The 16,317-nt window shown below is 44.9% G+C and overlaps 1 long non-coding RNA gene across 3 annotated transcripts in view; it reads right to left on the bottom strand.

Moving 5' to 3' along the window:
* Window positions 1-200: 200 nt before the first annotated feature.
* The window catches only part of LOC134929178 (uncharacterized), a 42,047-nt gene continuing 25,930 nt past the window's right edge, over window positions 201-16,317 (bottom strand). For 2 of the 3 annotated variants that reach the window (XR_010178352.1, XR_010178351.1), the window contains one exon: window positions 201-502. This is a non-coding gene — a long non-coding RNA (uncharacterized LOC134929178). Of the gene's footprint in view, window positions 503-1,237; window positions 1,524-16,317 lie in introns of all 3 variants that reach the window. The other variant, XR_010178350.1, reaches the window with a different exon arrangement.

Genomic DNA, 16,317 nt, shown 5'->3' on the forward strand with positions numbered 1-16,317 from the left:
CAGTGAGGCCAGACAGGTGCCGCTTCTTCACGGCAATGGCAGGAGTCCTAGACAGGGCAGGGAGCATGGCTGTGATGACTTTCAGGTTTAACTGAAGGAGTTGAACAAAAATATTGTATGAAACGTTAAGGAATTGCAACCATTTTTATACACAGTCCACTATTTTCAGGGGCTGAAATGTAATTTGACAAATTAACATGGACATTTATAAAATGTTTATTTTTAATACTTTTCAAGAATTCTTTGCAGTCATTGACTGCATTGATGTCTGGAACCCACAGACATTGCCAAATGCTGGATTTCCTTCCTTGTTATACTTTTCCAGGCTTTTACTGCAGATGTATTCAGTTGTTTGTTCGTGGGTCCTTCTGCCTTTAGTGTTGTCTTCAGCAAGTAAAATGCTTGTTCAGTTGGATTGAGATGAGGTAATTGACTTGGCCACTGCGTTGTCTTAAAATAACTCCTTGGTTGCTTTCGCAGTATGTTTTGGGTCATTGTCCATCTATATTGTGAAGCACAGTCAAATGAACTTTGCTGAATTTAAGCAGACAGTATATACACTTCAGAATTAACAGATAATGTGTCATGTTTTAGATCCCAAGCCTTCTCTATACTTTATTCTTCAACCTATTCCTGTCATTCTGGCACAGATTGATATTAGTTTCAGTATGCTGTTCCAGAAACTGGCTGGATGTTTTAGATGTTTTTTTTTGGCAAAGTCTATTCTGGCCTTTCTATTCTTGAGGCTAATGAATGGTATGCACATTATGGTGAACCCTCTGTATTTTGCTCTTGTGAAGTCTTCTCTTTATGGTAGGCTTGGATAATTATGGGTTTTATTTTGATGGACAGACGGTGGGGGGGGGGGGGGTGACACGGCAATTGGGGGGGAGTGGATCAGGAAATGCAGGCGTGTCATGGCCGTTTTCGTTGCTTGCATTTCCTGCGCCTGCAAACATGGAGGCAGTGCACCTGCATATGCAGCCAGGCTGCGCAGGCAGATATCATCCTCTATATTCTGAATGTGCGATGCGATCGCAATCTAATTATGATTGCAGCACTGAGCAGCACCATACATGCTGGGTGGCCTTGCCCTGGGCTGGGCGGCCCCCCAGCATGAGATTTTAGTGGTCGCAGATTCCGCTATTTAAGCAAAATCTAGGACCAACTCTGAATAACCCCCTATATGTCTACCTTACTCCATTTGGCTGGATGTTGTGAAAGGCTTTTTCTTTACCTTGGAAAGCATCCTGCAATCATCCACCATTGTTGTCTTCCATGGAAGTCCAGCCCTTTTTGTGTTGCCAAGTCCACCTGTGCATTCTTTTTTCCCTCAGAATGTACCAAACTGTTGATTTGGCCACCTCTAAGGTTCCTGCTATCTCTCTGTTGGATTGTTTTTCTTTCTGTAGCCTTTGGATGGCCTGTTTCACTTGCATTGAGAGCTCTTCTGACAGAATGTTGTGGGTTCAGAGCAACAGTTTCCAAATGCAAATACAACACTTCAACTCCAGACCTTTTGCCTGTGTAATTGATGAAGAACAGATGAAGAACAGAATAGCCCACACCTGTCCATGACACAGCTTTTGAGTCAACTGTCCAATTACTTTTGATCCATAGGCATTTCTTCGATGGGTGCAGTGTGTGCGGTGCACATGGGATCCTGGGTCCAGGGCAGCCCACACCGCACACCCTGCACCCAGGGGCATAACTCTCAGAGGCAATGGAGTCACCTGCCTCCGGGCTCCAAGCTCAGAAGGGGCACCTGCATGTACAGCAGCACCTGTGCGATTCACAGCACCAGGATCCAAGGGTGACTTTTGCTCTTCCAATGGAGCTTTGAGGTGCACCCGCTGCTGATGTTACTGCAGAGTTAATCAGCTCTGTCCCAGAAACCCTGCTAACACCTGCAATAGGGGACAGGACGGCTCCCAGTTTGTACCACTCAGCCTTTGCTACCCACCCACCGCTGCTGCTGGTTTATATAGTGGGACCCGCCGGTGAATGCTGATTCTACATGCTACAGACAGCTGAATCACAGCGTAGCTGGAGCCCTGCCAATTCACTGCAGGCTCCAGTCCCTGTAGACTGGCTGAGATCACTATCTATATAATTGTGTAAGTCATGTGTGTATGTGTATATATATATTATAATATAAACATGCACCATGGGGGTCATTCCGAGTTGATCGCTAGCTGAAAATGTTTGCTGCGCAGCGATGATGCAAAAAAGGCACTTCTGCGCATGCGTATGCGGCGCAATGCGCATGCGTATGCGGCGCAATGCGCACACGCAACGTACTTTCACAACGGCCGATGTAGTTTCACACAAGGTCTAGCGAAGCTTATCAGTCGCACTGCTGGCCGCAGAGTGATTGACATGAAGTGGGCGTTTCTGGTGTCAACTGACCGTTTTCAGGGAGTGTTCGAAAAAACGCAGGCATGCCAGGAAAAACGCAGGCGTGGCTGGGCGAACGCAGGGCGTGTTCATGACGTCAAAACAGGAACTGAACAGTCTGAAGTGATCGCAAGCGCTGAGTAGGTCTGAAGCTACTCTGAAACTGCACAAAATTATTTTGTAGCCGCTCTGCGATCCTTTCGTTCGCACTTCTGTTAAGCTAAAATACACTCCCAGTGGGAGGCATCATAGCATTTGCACGGCTGCTAAAAACTGCTAGCGAGCGAACAACTCGGAATGACCCCCCATATTTGTTTTGCCTGATGTTTAAGGCGGGGGGGGGGGGGGGGTGCGCACCAAACTCCAACATGCCTCCAGGCAAGTGTGGGATAAACATACACCCCTGAGTGCACCCATATATTATACTTATATACTTACCCCATCGGAGTCCCATGGCGGCGGCCCTGCACTGCGGACAAATATAGTGTAGCATAATAGGAAGTGGGAAAACTCTACTGTGGCATAATATGAACTGAGCGCACTGTGATGTGGCGTAATATGAACTGGGGACTCTATGTCATAATGTGAATTGGGGTACTGTGTTACATAATGTGAATTGGCAGCCCTACAAATGTGACATAATATGAACTAGAGCATTGCTAATGTTCATAAAATAAACTAGTGCACTATTATGGGGACTACATTAACTAAGGCACTACTATGGATTAGAAAATGAACTACTGTAGGCCACTATTATGGGGCATAAAATTAACAACTGCTGTGGAAAGGAGCTTCTCTGGAACCATTGGGACGGGGGCCCTTCAAAATGTTGCTATGGGGCTCTCAAAGTTCTGGCTACACCCCTGCACTGCAGAGTCATACGAATTTCAATCGCACCTACATATACTATTGAAGAGGGGTAACAGTGAGAGCATCTCGATGTATATTTGGCCTATGCAGAGTTAGAGGTCAGTGAACATATGCCTGTTTCCCAAAGTACAGCATCTTTTGCACCTAAAATAGGGTAGATGAAAGAGTGCACTGACTATGACTAGTAGAAATCAAATCATACCCATAGGGGGCGGGGTATTGCAAGATTAACAGCTCTGCATATGGGCAAATGTGCACACAGTTTGGCAGCAACATACACACAATTTTGCTTCCAACTTTGCATCAGGCCTACAATGGTACTGCAGCAAAGGTGTATTATTAATTGAGATACAGATCGTGGCTCCCTCACAGATTTAACCATTGTTGTCTTTTCATCTATTCTAGGTACAAGTCATTTGGCATTTCTGGTAAAAACTGACTGGCCATTTGGGTCTGGTATTTTAAAAAAGAAAGGGCGTTCCGGGGTGCAGGAGTGGTGTAGAAACATAGAATTTGACAGCAGATAGGAACCACTTGGCCCAGTTAGTCTGCCCCTTTAGGGTTCAGGTAGGGTAAGGTCTAAAGATAGGGTTGGGTTAGGGTCAGTGGAAAAGATTGTTAGGGTATTAGGGCCAGGGATAGGGTATCAGAGTTAATGTTTAGGTTGAGGGTTAGGTTAGGGTACTAGGGTGAGGGTTAGAGTATGAATGCTCTACATAGCGGATTTACCAGTGTCAAAGTCGAAAAATATCGTGATTCACAATGCCTTGTACTAACCCCATGCACGTGCCCGCTGCGTGTGCACGCGCTCTGCCGTGCGTATGCATATCCGCAAATTGCGGAAGATCGCTCCTGCGATCACGCGCGTGTTATGCGCATTTACGGTAGAGTTTGTGAGCGTGTAGCGGGCGACTCGATCGCAACATATTTAACCTAAATAGTGTGTTTTATAGATAGTATTTCCCTTAACAATGTCAGAAAGTATGTTTAGTGTAAACGGTTCTTGGACAGAGAAATTCCTCTTTGCATGATATGAAGGGTCAGACAAAGGTAGAACGGTGATGTCTAGTATCCAACTGTAGAGTATTTTTAAATGTAACATTTCGGTGTTGGTTAGGAAGAGATTGTTCGCTCCTGCGTATAGTTATGTTTAAAAGTAGTTTCTAGACATTTACTGTATTGTTCATTATCCATGCGGCGGGAATCCTGAGGATACCTCCCACCTGAGCAGTTGGAAATAGACACAGCCCACCTGTTCGAATCCACCTATGACCTTTTGTTATAATGCAGAGACACATTCCTGTGTCCAATGAACTATAAGATTGTAGGGCCCATTGTATTGTACTGTATGATGTGTATATAAAGGCCACCCTAGCCGGACCAGCTCTCACTCTCTCTCTCATCAACATTTATCTACCTGATAATTGGAGGACTGGATCCGGGTTGCGCAAGCGAATCATTCCCACGTGTGTAAGTTTCTCTGTAGCCATTTTGTTATTCTATATGTACACCATTCGTTCTCATTTTGTTATCCTTTAAGTGTTTGCCATTTTATTCTCTTTGCATTTATTCTGTTTGCTATCGTTCGCTATTGTTCACATTTATTTCTTGTTATTCTGTTTAGGTATTGATGTTAGGTCTGTAGTGTATAAGCTGTAACTGTTTTTTCCCTTTTTATACTAAAATCATCTAGAAGGTGTTGGAACCTCACCAAGTGTTGTGTGTTTCACCAGTTATTACTAAGGGTCTCTGAGCATCTAAATCGCTCAAACAGCTTGCTTAAATAACAAGGTTAACCAGTGTTATATAATTACAGTATCTCAGTACTAAGGTTTACAGTATAAGCATACTCTGTGTTTAAAGTTTAAAAGGTTATTGACTGTGTGTGCGCTCGCTGTGTGTACTCCGTACACCCAGCGCAGCGTGTGTATGTAACTTGCGTACCACGTGCAAAGTCTTTGTACGCAAATAGCGTACAAAGTGCGTAGCACGTGCACGTGGTTTAGCGGCCATTACGGCTTCACGGTATTAGTAAATAGCTTATGTTAAAAGGTAGATATTTGACTCTATCAATTGGGGGCATCGTCCGGGCCTCCTCATATCCGCAGTCAAGCGGAACCAGGCAGACTTTTATCCATCAGCAAAGGGCGGGAAGGTAGTATCCCCTGTATTCGTGTTTATGGTTGGGGATACGGCAGTGCTGATTAGATAAGCGTCTGCTCCACTTGGTTTGTAGGGATGCTGGTGGGATCCGGAACCGAAAGGTAAGAACGTTAAGCTATTGTCTTTTTAAACTGTTTTAATTTCTGTTTTGTGCAAATTGCATACGCAACACACACACACACCTGTATTTTCATTTGTGTATTTTCACCTATCTAACATTCCTGTTTGCCATTTGCATTGATAACGTGCTGAGGAAATTTGCTGCTATTTTAGTTAAAAGTAAAGAGTAATACTTAAGGGAGTAATTGTAAAAACACGCACGCAGCATAGAAGACACTGTGTGATGTTTGGTAAGCGTTTATAGTGAAAGATCGCTTACATTTATAGAAGCGTGTTATTTGTGTTACTGCGGACGTATCCGGCTTGTGTACACGTGTCTCTCACCGAGTGCGAGTCAAGCGTACGCAACGCAAAAGCCTACACACGTGGCGTAAATTACGTAACGTGCGTACAGATACGCCCACTAAATACAAATCACACGATAGCATTGTTTAGTAGTAGATACGGAAGCCACAAGATAATAGCACAAATTTGTTCAGTTTCCAAAATTTAGTTTAAAGGAAAAAGGTCCTTCTCTCGTTGCATTACCTCTGGGATTAGCCTGTGTTACCTGAATGAAAGAAATTTTCTGTATAGAAAAATCAAAGTATATTTGAAGTGAAAGAAGCGTGTGTATGCAAGTGAATTTTTTCTTTGGGTGAACCTTGAGAAAAATCGAGATCTCGTAGAAGGATACCCATGAAGTGAACACGTGGTGGCGTGGGAGAAGGCCATCTCACGTTAAAAGTCCATAAGGTAAGAGGAGCAATTAGTGTTACAGCAGACCAGGAGGTCCGCGAAAGTTAGAAATCTGAAGACCCTGACTTAAGAAAGGTCAGAGGTAGAGAGCGCAACCCAGAGGGAGGTTGGCGCAAAACCCATATAGGCCCGTATTGAGAATACGCTCCGGCTGAAGGATTCGCAGCCTAAACAACCGATTCCGCTGGTCGTTCTGCAGATAAGTAATAGTTACTTATACGCATTGCGACTGTACCGCACATAATTGTGTGCATTAGTTTGTTACCTTGATACCCATTCTTGCGGGATCATAAACGCTATTTGTACATTCTAACGTGATTTGTGTAGGTTTTTTTTTATTTTAAGGGAGGTTCGCTGATCACTCAGGAATTCTCCAGCAACTGATACTTACTGGGGATGGTAGCATACTCCCACACACCCCAGTAAATAGAGGTTCAGGTTGCAGGGGCCCTGGGTTGAGTACACCAGCGCTAAGGCAGTGTGTGGGCGTATTGGTCGACGTGGGCGAGAGTTAAGTGAAGGCACTCGTTGAACTTTCACTGTCGCCTTACCTCTGGGAACTTGTTTTTTTGTAGGAATTCGCAAAGAAGGCAATACCTGCAAATAATGGGGTCCAGTTGTTCAAGTAAGGGGCGATCAACCAGGGTTCAGGTTGATTCAGTACCGCGACCAGTTGGGTCGGCCAGGTATATCATGTGTGAGAAATATGGATCACACGCCGAGGTTTTATGCAATGAGTGGGAACGTATGACTGTGAATGATGGGGAGAAGTTTCCCAGGGTAGGCAGTTTTAGTCCTGAGGTTTTGCAAAATTTAATGAGAAGGATATGTCTAATAAAATCTGGCAAGCAACGGATTAGACATTATGATTATTTACAGTTATGGCAACAGGAAGGTGAGATACAAAGAGGATTAGCTCAAGCAGCTGGTTCCAATCCTATCAGGAAACTGATAGCTACCGCACCACCACCACCATACATAACAGGAGAGAAAATGGCTGCAGAGAATGGCACACTGGTATATGATAAAAATGCACTTAATAAATGTATTAGTAATAAGAATAAAGTAGATAAGTGTATTGATGTTAATACTAACCCGTGCAAGTTGTATCCCGTCTTAAACTTCCCCCAGGATTGCGAGCAGGAAGATGAGCCTACCACAATATCGGCACTCTCTCTAGCAGCCACCATAGCAGAGACTACAGTGGGCACGGCCCAACCAGTAAGAGGAGTAGCAAAGGCCCCTAGTGGAGGGACAGGTCAGGTCGTGTCGGCAGGTAAGTACGGCACTGTACACTACGCAGAAACAATTACACCACATATTGTAGAATCAACCCAGAGTGATGTCATTGAACTTAATCCTGTCAGGGTAATTGCGGTCCCAAATGGGAAAACTGACACTTCGGGAGTCACTCCCGTCAGGAACATTGCAATGCATTGTCCCTTTTCCCGGACAGAATTAAGAGCAATTATGTCTGAATTCCCTGATCCTAGGAAAGATCTAGTTGCATGCCAAAGGTTCGTTAGAGAACTAGGTAACTCCGCAGAACCCAATAACAAAGATTGGCGGACAGTGCTGAGGGCATGTTTGCCCCCCAATATCGACTCTGCGAAATTTATCACTGATTGTAGGTTAGATGAAGAGATGCCTCTCACAGATGCATACAATCAGGAAAATGTTAAGCAGATCAACATGCAATTAGGAGTATATTTCCCAGCTGTTGTCAAGTGGAACAAAATCTTTCCCATAAGACAAAAAGAGGGTGAAATAGCTTCTGATTATTTCCATCGGGCACTGCAGGAAATGGCTAAGTATACTGGAATAGAAGACATTAAGACAAATGTGCATCTTAGGGAAGTAGCAGTTTCTGTGTTAATGGATGGTTTAAAGGAAGTGTTAAGGACAAGGGTACAGACCACTCAACCAAGTTGGCGAGGTCTGTCGGTGGCTGCTTTGAGAGAGACCGCTATTGAACATGATCGGAACATCATGAGACACAGGGAGTCACAGGACGATAAGCTGATGGCAGTAAGTATACAAGCCCTTACAACAAAGCCACCTCAGCCAAAGCCCCAGACCCCTGTGGGTAAGTCAACTGTGATAAAATGTTATAACTGTAGCAGAGAAGGACATATTGCACGGAATTGTATGTTTAACGACCCATATAAGGTATACCAGCCCCCTAGACAACGACATGACACACGTAATTGGGATCAGGGACCGCAGAGACGGAGTTATGAGCCACATGCAGGGGAAACAAAAAGGTACCCACCAAAAAGAGACTGGCAAGTCTCTGATAATTCCCAGTTACCCCTCTCACATGTAGTAGCAGCCAGCGCGCTGCGGGGAGGTCACCACACACAATAGGGGTGGGGCCACACCTGTAGTCTGCAGCCAGTGAAATTAATTGCGAGCCTTGGAAATGAACCTGAGGTCACAATTGATGTAGCTGGTAGATCTCTACCTTTCCTTGTAGATACGGGGGCGGCCAAGTCAGTGATAAATTCAACAGTGGGTATGAAGACCACTGGTAGAACAATTCCAGCCATGGGAGTAACAGGAGTAGTACAACACTACCCGTTAAGCAAACCAGCAGAGATTACAATAGGGCCTTTGCAGACCAAGCATTCCTTTTTGCTAGCTGCATCGGCTCCGACTAATCTACTTGGGAGAGATTTACTGTGCAAGATGGGGTGTGTCATATATTGTACTCCTGAAGGTGTGTTCTTAGATATACCCGAGAATCACGCTCAGGAAGTGCAGGATATGCTAGATTCCCCACAAAAGTTAATGACGCATACTGCTGTTACAGATAGGTGTCCGTCCAAGGTAGAGAAAATGATTTCCCAGATACCGGAGTCACTTTGGACCAAGGATGGACAAGACACTGGATTAATGGCAAATGTAGCTCCTGTAGTAGTCCAAGTAAAAGATGGTAGGATAGCTCCAAAAATCCCACAGTATCCTCTGAAGCCAGAGGTGGAGTTAGGAGTTTACCCAGTAATAGAGCGCTAACTACAACAGGGCATTCTGGTTAGGACGTCCAGCACTGCCAATAGTCCCATCTTCCCTGTGAAGAAGAGCGGGGGGAGGGGTTATAGGCTAGTGCAGGATCTAAGGGGGATCAACAAAATAGTTGAGAGACAATTCCCCGTAGTGCCAAATCCACCTGTCATCCTTATGCAAATCCCCCCCACTGCGAAATTTTTCACTGTAATTGACCTCTGCTCCGCCTTCTTCTCGGTACCTCTGCACCCTGACAGCCAATATTTGTTTGCATTTACATACAGAGGAGTACAGTACACCTGGACTCGCTTACCACAAGGTTTCATTGACAGCCCAAGTATTTTCTCGCAGGCTTTGCATGATTGTTTACAATTCTTTCAACCTGAGAGCGGATCAATATTAATACAGTATGTAGACGACTTACTGCTGTGTTCTGATTCACTCGAATCGTCCTTGAGAGACACGAAACAGCTTCTGTTTCATCTTTCTGATACGGGACACAAGGTTTCAAAGGATAAGTTGCAATTATGCCAGACCAAGGTAAAATATTTGGGGCATTGTTTGACACAAGGACTAAGACACCTCACCACTGATAGAGTACAGGCAATTCGCAACATGACTCTGCCACAGACTCAGCAACAGATTTGCACGTTCCTAGGAATGTGTGGGTACTGTCGCAACTGGATCCCAGGATTTTCCATACTGGCCTTACCTTTGCAAGAGATGGTCTCATCAAACAAACCAGATCGGATTTCGCACACAGATGAGTCCGAACTGGCATTTGAGAGACTAAAACAGTGCCTAACGCAGGCACCAGCATTAGGTATGCCAGATTATGGAAAACCCTTTGAACTGTATGGTACGGAAAGTGCTGGATGTGCGGCAGGTGTCTTAACCCAGAAGCATGGTGATGCCAGCAGGCCGGTAGCCTACTATAGCGCTCAGCTAGATACGGTAGCGCGATCCCTCCCCACATGCTTGCGAAGTGTTGCAACGATAGCATTGCTAGTGAGTAAAAGCGAAGATGTAGTGCTAGGACACAACCTGACCATACACACACCTCATGCAGTGTCAGCCTTACTGAATTCTGCCCAAACCAGACACGTCTCATCCGCACGGTTTACAAGGTGGGAATTAGCACTAATGGCCCCTGTAAACATCACCATAAGGAGATGCAGCACACTAAATCCTGCAACGTATCTCCCAGGTGTGCCTGGACAGGCACAAAGGGTGGGGGATGAGAGTAATGGTGAAGGAGGATTTAGTACAGACACTGACACGCATGATTGTATGGAATATTTGACCCAAAATTTCACTGCAAGGCCTGACATCAGTGACAACCCACTGGACGGTGTAGATTTTACTTTCTACACTGACGGTAGTTGCCACAGACAGACGGACTCGGGAGACTTGTGTACTGGATACGCAGTCGTAGATGACAAAGGCACCATAGAAGCGGAACCCCTGGGCCCACCTCACTCAGCACAAGTTGCTGAGCTGGTTGCCCTAACCAGAGCGCGTGAATTGGCTAAAGGAAAGTCAGCCAATATCTACACGGATTCTAGGTATGCCTTTGGAGTAGTGCATGATTTCAGGGCCCTATGGCGCCTCAGAAATTTCATGACGGCAGCTGGCACACCTGTGGCACATGCAACCCACATCAAAAGACTTTTAGCAGCGATACAGGAACCTGACAGAGTGACTGTTATCAAGTGTAAAGCCCACACGTACAGTCAAGACCCAGTGTCACTTGGTAACAGCCGAGCAGACGAAGCTGCTAAATCAGCAGCCAATACCCCCAGACAGACAGACATCACACAACTGATGGTATTCAATACCGTCAACACACAGAAATGGAGTGAAATGTAAAATTTGTGTTCAACCCCAGGAGAAGGCAGTTTGGAGGTCAAAAGGATATGGCCAGGAGTCCTCAGGACTCTGGACAGATGGACAGGGTAAGCCAGTGGCACCCAGAGCATACCTTCCGAGTTTAGCAGAGGCGGCACATGGGCTGACTCATCTAGGTAAAGAAGGTATGTGCAAGTTGGTAAGAGCCTACTGGTGCGCACCAGGATTTTCTTCTCATGCGAGCAAGAGGGCAATGACATGCCTTACCTGCTTGAGGAAGAACATTGGAAAGGCAATACCAACAGAACCATCCCATATTCCACCAACGGACGGCCCTTTTCAGGTAATACAGATTAATTTCATACAATTGCCACCTTGTAGAAATTTGAAGTATATATTGGTTTGTATTGATGTGTTTTCAAATTGGGTTGAAGCGTTCCCCGCTGCCACAAATACCGCTACGTTTACCGCAAAGAAAATTGTGCAGGAATTTGTGTGCAGGTATGGTATCCCTAGGATAATTGAAAGTGATAGGGGTACCCATTTTACAGGTGAAGTCTTTCAGGTAATGTGCAAATTAATGGGAATTAATAGTAAGCTGCATACTCCGTACCGCCCACAGGCGAGTGCGAAAGTGGAAAGAGTAAACAGCACTATTAAGAACAAGTTGAGCAAAGTAATGGCTGAAACTGGATTGTTGTGCCCAGAAGCTTTGCCACTTGTATTGTACAGCATCAGAACCACTCCCAGGTCCCCTCTTAATCTGTCCCCCTTTGAAATTCTTTTTGGTCGACAACCCCATGTTATGATTGACCCCCAGGATGATTTGAAATGTAACAATGAAGTAACCGTAAAGTATTTGGTTAAGATGAGCAAGCAGTTGAGGAATCAGAATAGCAATCTAAAGCTGGTGATTCCTGATCTGCCAGACAGTAATTGTCATGACATTGAACCTGGGGATTATGTAATGATTCGAAACTTTCTACGCTCAGGTTGCCTTATTGACAGATGGGAAGGACCATACCAAGTCTTATTGACCAGCACTACAGCGTTAAAGGTTGCCGAGAGAGAGACTTGGGTCCATTCGTCTCACTGTAAGAAGGTCGCTGATCCAGAGAGGTCCCGTGACAAAGAACAGACGGTAGAGGAAATTGTATCAAGAGCAACACAATCACTGAGTAAAGGCGAGTATCAGAAAACGATCTGGTAGCCATGACATTAGTAGACATTGTGAAGGATTGTTAGCTGAAGAAAATTGTATATGTAGAAATTGTGATAACATAGTTGAGGACGGGTGCATCCAGAGATGTCAGTCCAGCATTAATATCAATATGGACCGTCATCCATTGAGTGACTATCACTCATTAGTGGGTAAGGTTTTAAACCAAACGGAATGCTGGGTGTGCTCACAAGTACCTCAAGGTCATAGAAAGTCAGGACTAGTGCCATATCCTTTAACGGTAGATGAGGTACTTGAGTTAAAGGTTGGGAGACCGGTGGACAAGAAATGTAATATTTCTTTCCCTCCTAGTTTGAAGCTCCACCAATACCATGTAGATAGGTCCCTAATATGTTTTAACATTTCCAATACCCGAAAGCCGGGAAATTGGGAAGTGACATGGAACAACCAAACCATGACATTTTCACACAGAGCCGATAGAATGCCCGTCGACTCAGAGCTTATACGCCAAATAGCCAACAGTGGAAGATATGTCCAATATAGGTACACTCTAGGACAGGCCTGGCCAACCTGTGGCTCTCCAGATGTTGTGAAACTACACATCCTAGCATGCCCTGCCACAGTTTTAGCCTTCCCTAATAGCAAAACTGTAGCAAAGCATGATGGGACTTGTAGTTTTACAACAGCTGGAGAGCCACAGGTTGGCCAGGCCTGCTCTAGGAAGTAGGCCCATGCGAGTTGGAGAAGTATCACCAGGATACTGTGCGCATATCATACAAACTGATACGTGTACTAGTCAGATGATAGAGTTAGGAATAGGAATTTTCACCTGGAAGGTTTGTATTATGGTGATGTCATATTCTGTCCCATATGTCCTCCCCGATGATGCACATTTCATATGTGGGAGGAAGGCGTATAAGTGGCTTGCCCCAAACTCAGAGGGATTGTGTTACATTGGAAGAGTGTTACCGGAAGTAATGACCATTACCCATGAAAAGATGAAAGATGTTCACCGCAATGCTCAAGCACCTTACACTCACACCCATTACGAACACATTGTAAAAAGACACCTTATAGATAGGACAGAGCATGCAGCCTCTGATTTAATTCACGAATCCACCGGGATTCAATTCCTACTCGCGTTAGATATCACCCGTACCACCAGAGGAGTTATAAATTATAGGTATATTACCGCGCTAGCGAACCTGATAGACAATATCACCGAGATGTATGATGACACCTTCAGGTATACTGGAAGAGAATTGCAAGCTTACAAAACGGAACTGATCCAGCACAGGATGGTTCTAAATTACCTCACAGCAGTGACAGGAGGGTATTGTGTCACCCTAGCAACTCAGTATGGAGTGAAGTGTTGTACGTATATCACAAACAGCACTGAGGACCCAACCGAGGTCATAGATCAAAAGATGGACGATATCTTGCAATTGAAGTGGGAGTTCCGAAGGAGACACAACCTTACCCTTGCTTCTGTGGGTAATGAATTGACCGGCTGGGTATCATGGTTGAACCCACGGAATTGGTTTTCAGGTTTAGGAGAATGGGCTCAAGGCATTATCATGGATGTAGGAAAATTCCTCTTGTGTATCCTGGGAGTTATCATACTGATTGGTCTCGTATTCAGATGTGTTTGGATTTTAATGAATTGCAAGCGTAGTACCAAATTGATGAGTTTGAGGAGCGAGGGCATTGTAACAACAACTAGTTTAATTTATGACCCGTCAATCGAGACAATGATGTGATGAAATATGATTCCACGGTCCGTTTCTTTCACCCGTTTCTCCTTTGATTTTCTCCGAGGTACCAAGAAATCCACCTGGAAGAAGAATTTGATGACCCTTTATACAGACCACTGATGAACTGTGTCACCGACACCTGATGGACCCTTAGAGACTGTAATTTTATAAACACCTGATGAGCTTTTAGAGACTGTAATTCTTATTATGGACACTTGAAGAAGCTTTGTTTGCCAATAACCGCAAAGCTACAGTAAAGATACGACAATCCGGACAAGACATCAGACAAGACATCAACAAGACCCCAATCGGTGACCACATACATAATCATACGAATGCATTTATAACGCATGTTTCTTATCTTCATCTCTACTATCTTCAGGTAGTGACACACATAGTCGACAGGTAATATAGGCACATATATTAGCACTCACATATTTTCCCCTTTCATGTATCATCAACTAATGTGCACCCCATTTGTTATAACCAAAAGCCGAAAAGAGCTCGGTAGAGTTTGACAGCCCATCCACAGATCCTTAATACGGGATAAGAAGGATTCAATGTATACTTCGCAATACCTCGAAGCTTGATTTAGAACACGTACGGCACGATGATACATGACCCCTCAGACATGGATTTCATACACACATGCTTTTACTATCTCACTAGGTCATATCTTTCCCACCTTCTCCTCTCCTCCCTCTACCCAATCATAATAAGGTATTCCATGATGACATATATATTTTTCTGTTTGAATTGTTTAGAAAGTGGCAGTTATTGTTGACTGCCAAAGGGTGGACTGTCAAAGTCGAAAAATATCGTGATTCACAATGCCTTGTACTAACCCCATGCACGTGCCCGCTGCGTGTGCACGCGCTCTGCCGTGCGTATGCATATCCGCAAATTGCGTAAGATCGCTCCTGCGATCACGCGCATGTTATGCGCATTTACGGTAGAGTTTGTGAGCGTGTAGCGGGCGACTCGATCGCAACATATTTAACCTAAATAGTGTGTTTTATAGATAGTATTTCCCTTAACAATGTCAGAAAATAAGATTTTACTTACCGATAAATCTATTTCTCGTAGTCCGTAGTGGATGCTGGGGACTCCGTCAGGACCATGGGGATATAGCGGCTCCGCAGGAGACAGGGCACAATAATAAAAGCTTTAGGATCAGGTGGTGTGCACTGGCTCCTCCCCCTATGACCCTCCTCCAAGCCTCAGTTAGGATACTGTGCCCGGACGAGCGTGCATAATAAGGAAGGATATTGAATCCCGGGTAAGACTCATACCAGCCATACCAATCACACCGTACAACCTGTGATCTGAACCCAGTTAACAGTATGATAACAACGAAGGAGCCTCTGAAAAGATGGCTCACAACAAGAATAACCCGATTTTTGTAACAATAACTATGTACAAGTATTGCAGACAATCCGCACTTGGGATGGGCGCCCAGCATCCACTACGGACTACGAGAAATAGATTTATCGGTAAGTAAAATCTTATTTTCTCTGACGTCCTAGTGGATGCTGGGGACTCCGTCAGGACCATGGGGATTATACCAAAGCTCCCAAACGGGCGGGAGAGTGCGGATGACCCTGCAGCACCGAATGAGAGAACTCCATGTCCTCCTCAGCCAGGGTATCAAATTTGTAGAATTTAGCAAACGTGTTTGCCCCTGACCAAGTAACTGCTCGGCAAAGTTGTAAAGCCGAGACCCCTCGGGCAGTCGCCCAAGATGAGCCCCCTTCCTTTTGGAATGGGCTTTTACCGATTTTGGCTGTGGCAGGCCTGCCACAGAATGTGTAAACTGAATTGTATTACAAATCCAGCGAGCAATCGTCTGCTTAGAAGCAGGAGCACCCATCTTGTTGGGTGCATACAGGCTAAACAGCGAGTCAGATTTTCTGACTCCAGCCTTCCTGGAAACATATTTTTCAGGGCCCTGACAACGTCAAGTAACTTGGAGTCCTCCAAGTCCCTAGTACCCGCAGGTACCACAATAGGTTGGTTCATGTGAAAAACAGAAAACACCTTAAGGAGAAATTGAGGACGAGTCCTCAATTCTGCCCTGTCAGAATGAAAAATTAAGTAAGGTCTTTATATATGATAAAGCCGCCAATTCTGACACACGCCTGGCTGAAGCCAGGGCTAATAGCATCGTCACCTTCCATGTGAGATATTTTAAGTCCACAGTGGTGAGTGGTTCAAACCAATGTGACTTTAGGAAACTCAAAA

The sequence above is a fragment of the Pseudophryne corroboree genome, chromosome 5 (assembly GCF_028390025.1).
Source record: "Pseudophryne corroboree isolate aPseCor3 chromosome 5, aPseCor3.hap2, whole genome shotgun sequence".
In the NCBI taxonomy this organism is placed as follows: domain Eukaryota; kingdom Metazoa; phylum Chordata; class Amphibia; order Anura; family Myobatrachidae; genus Pseudophryne; species Pseudophryne corroboree.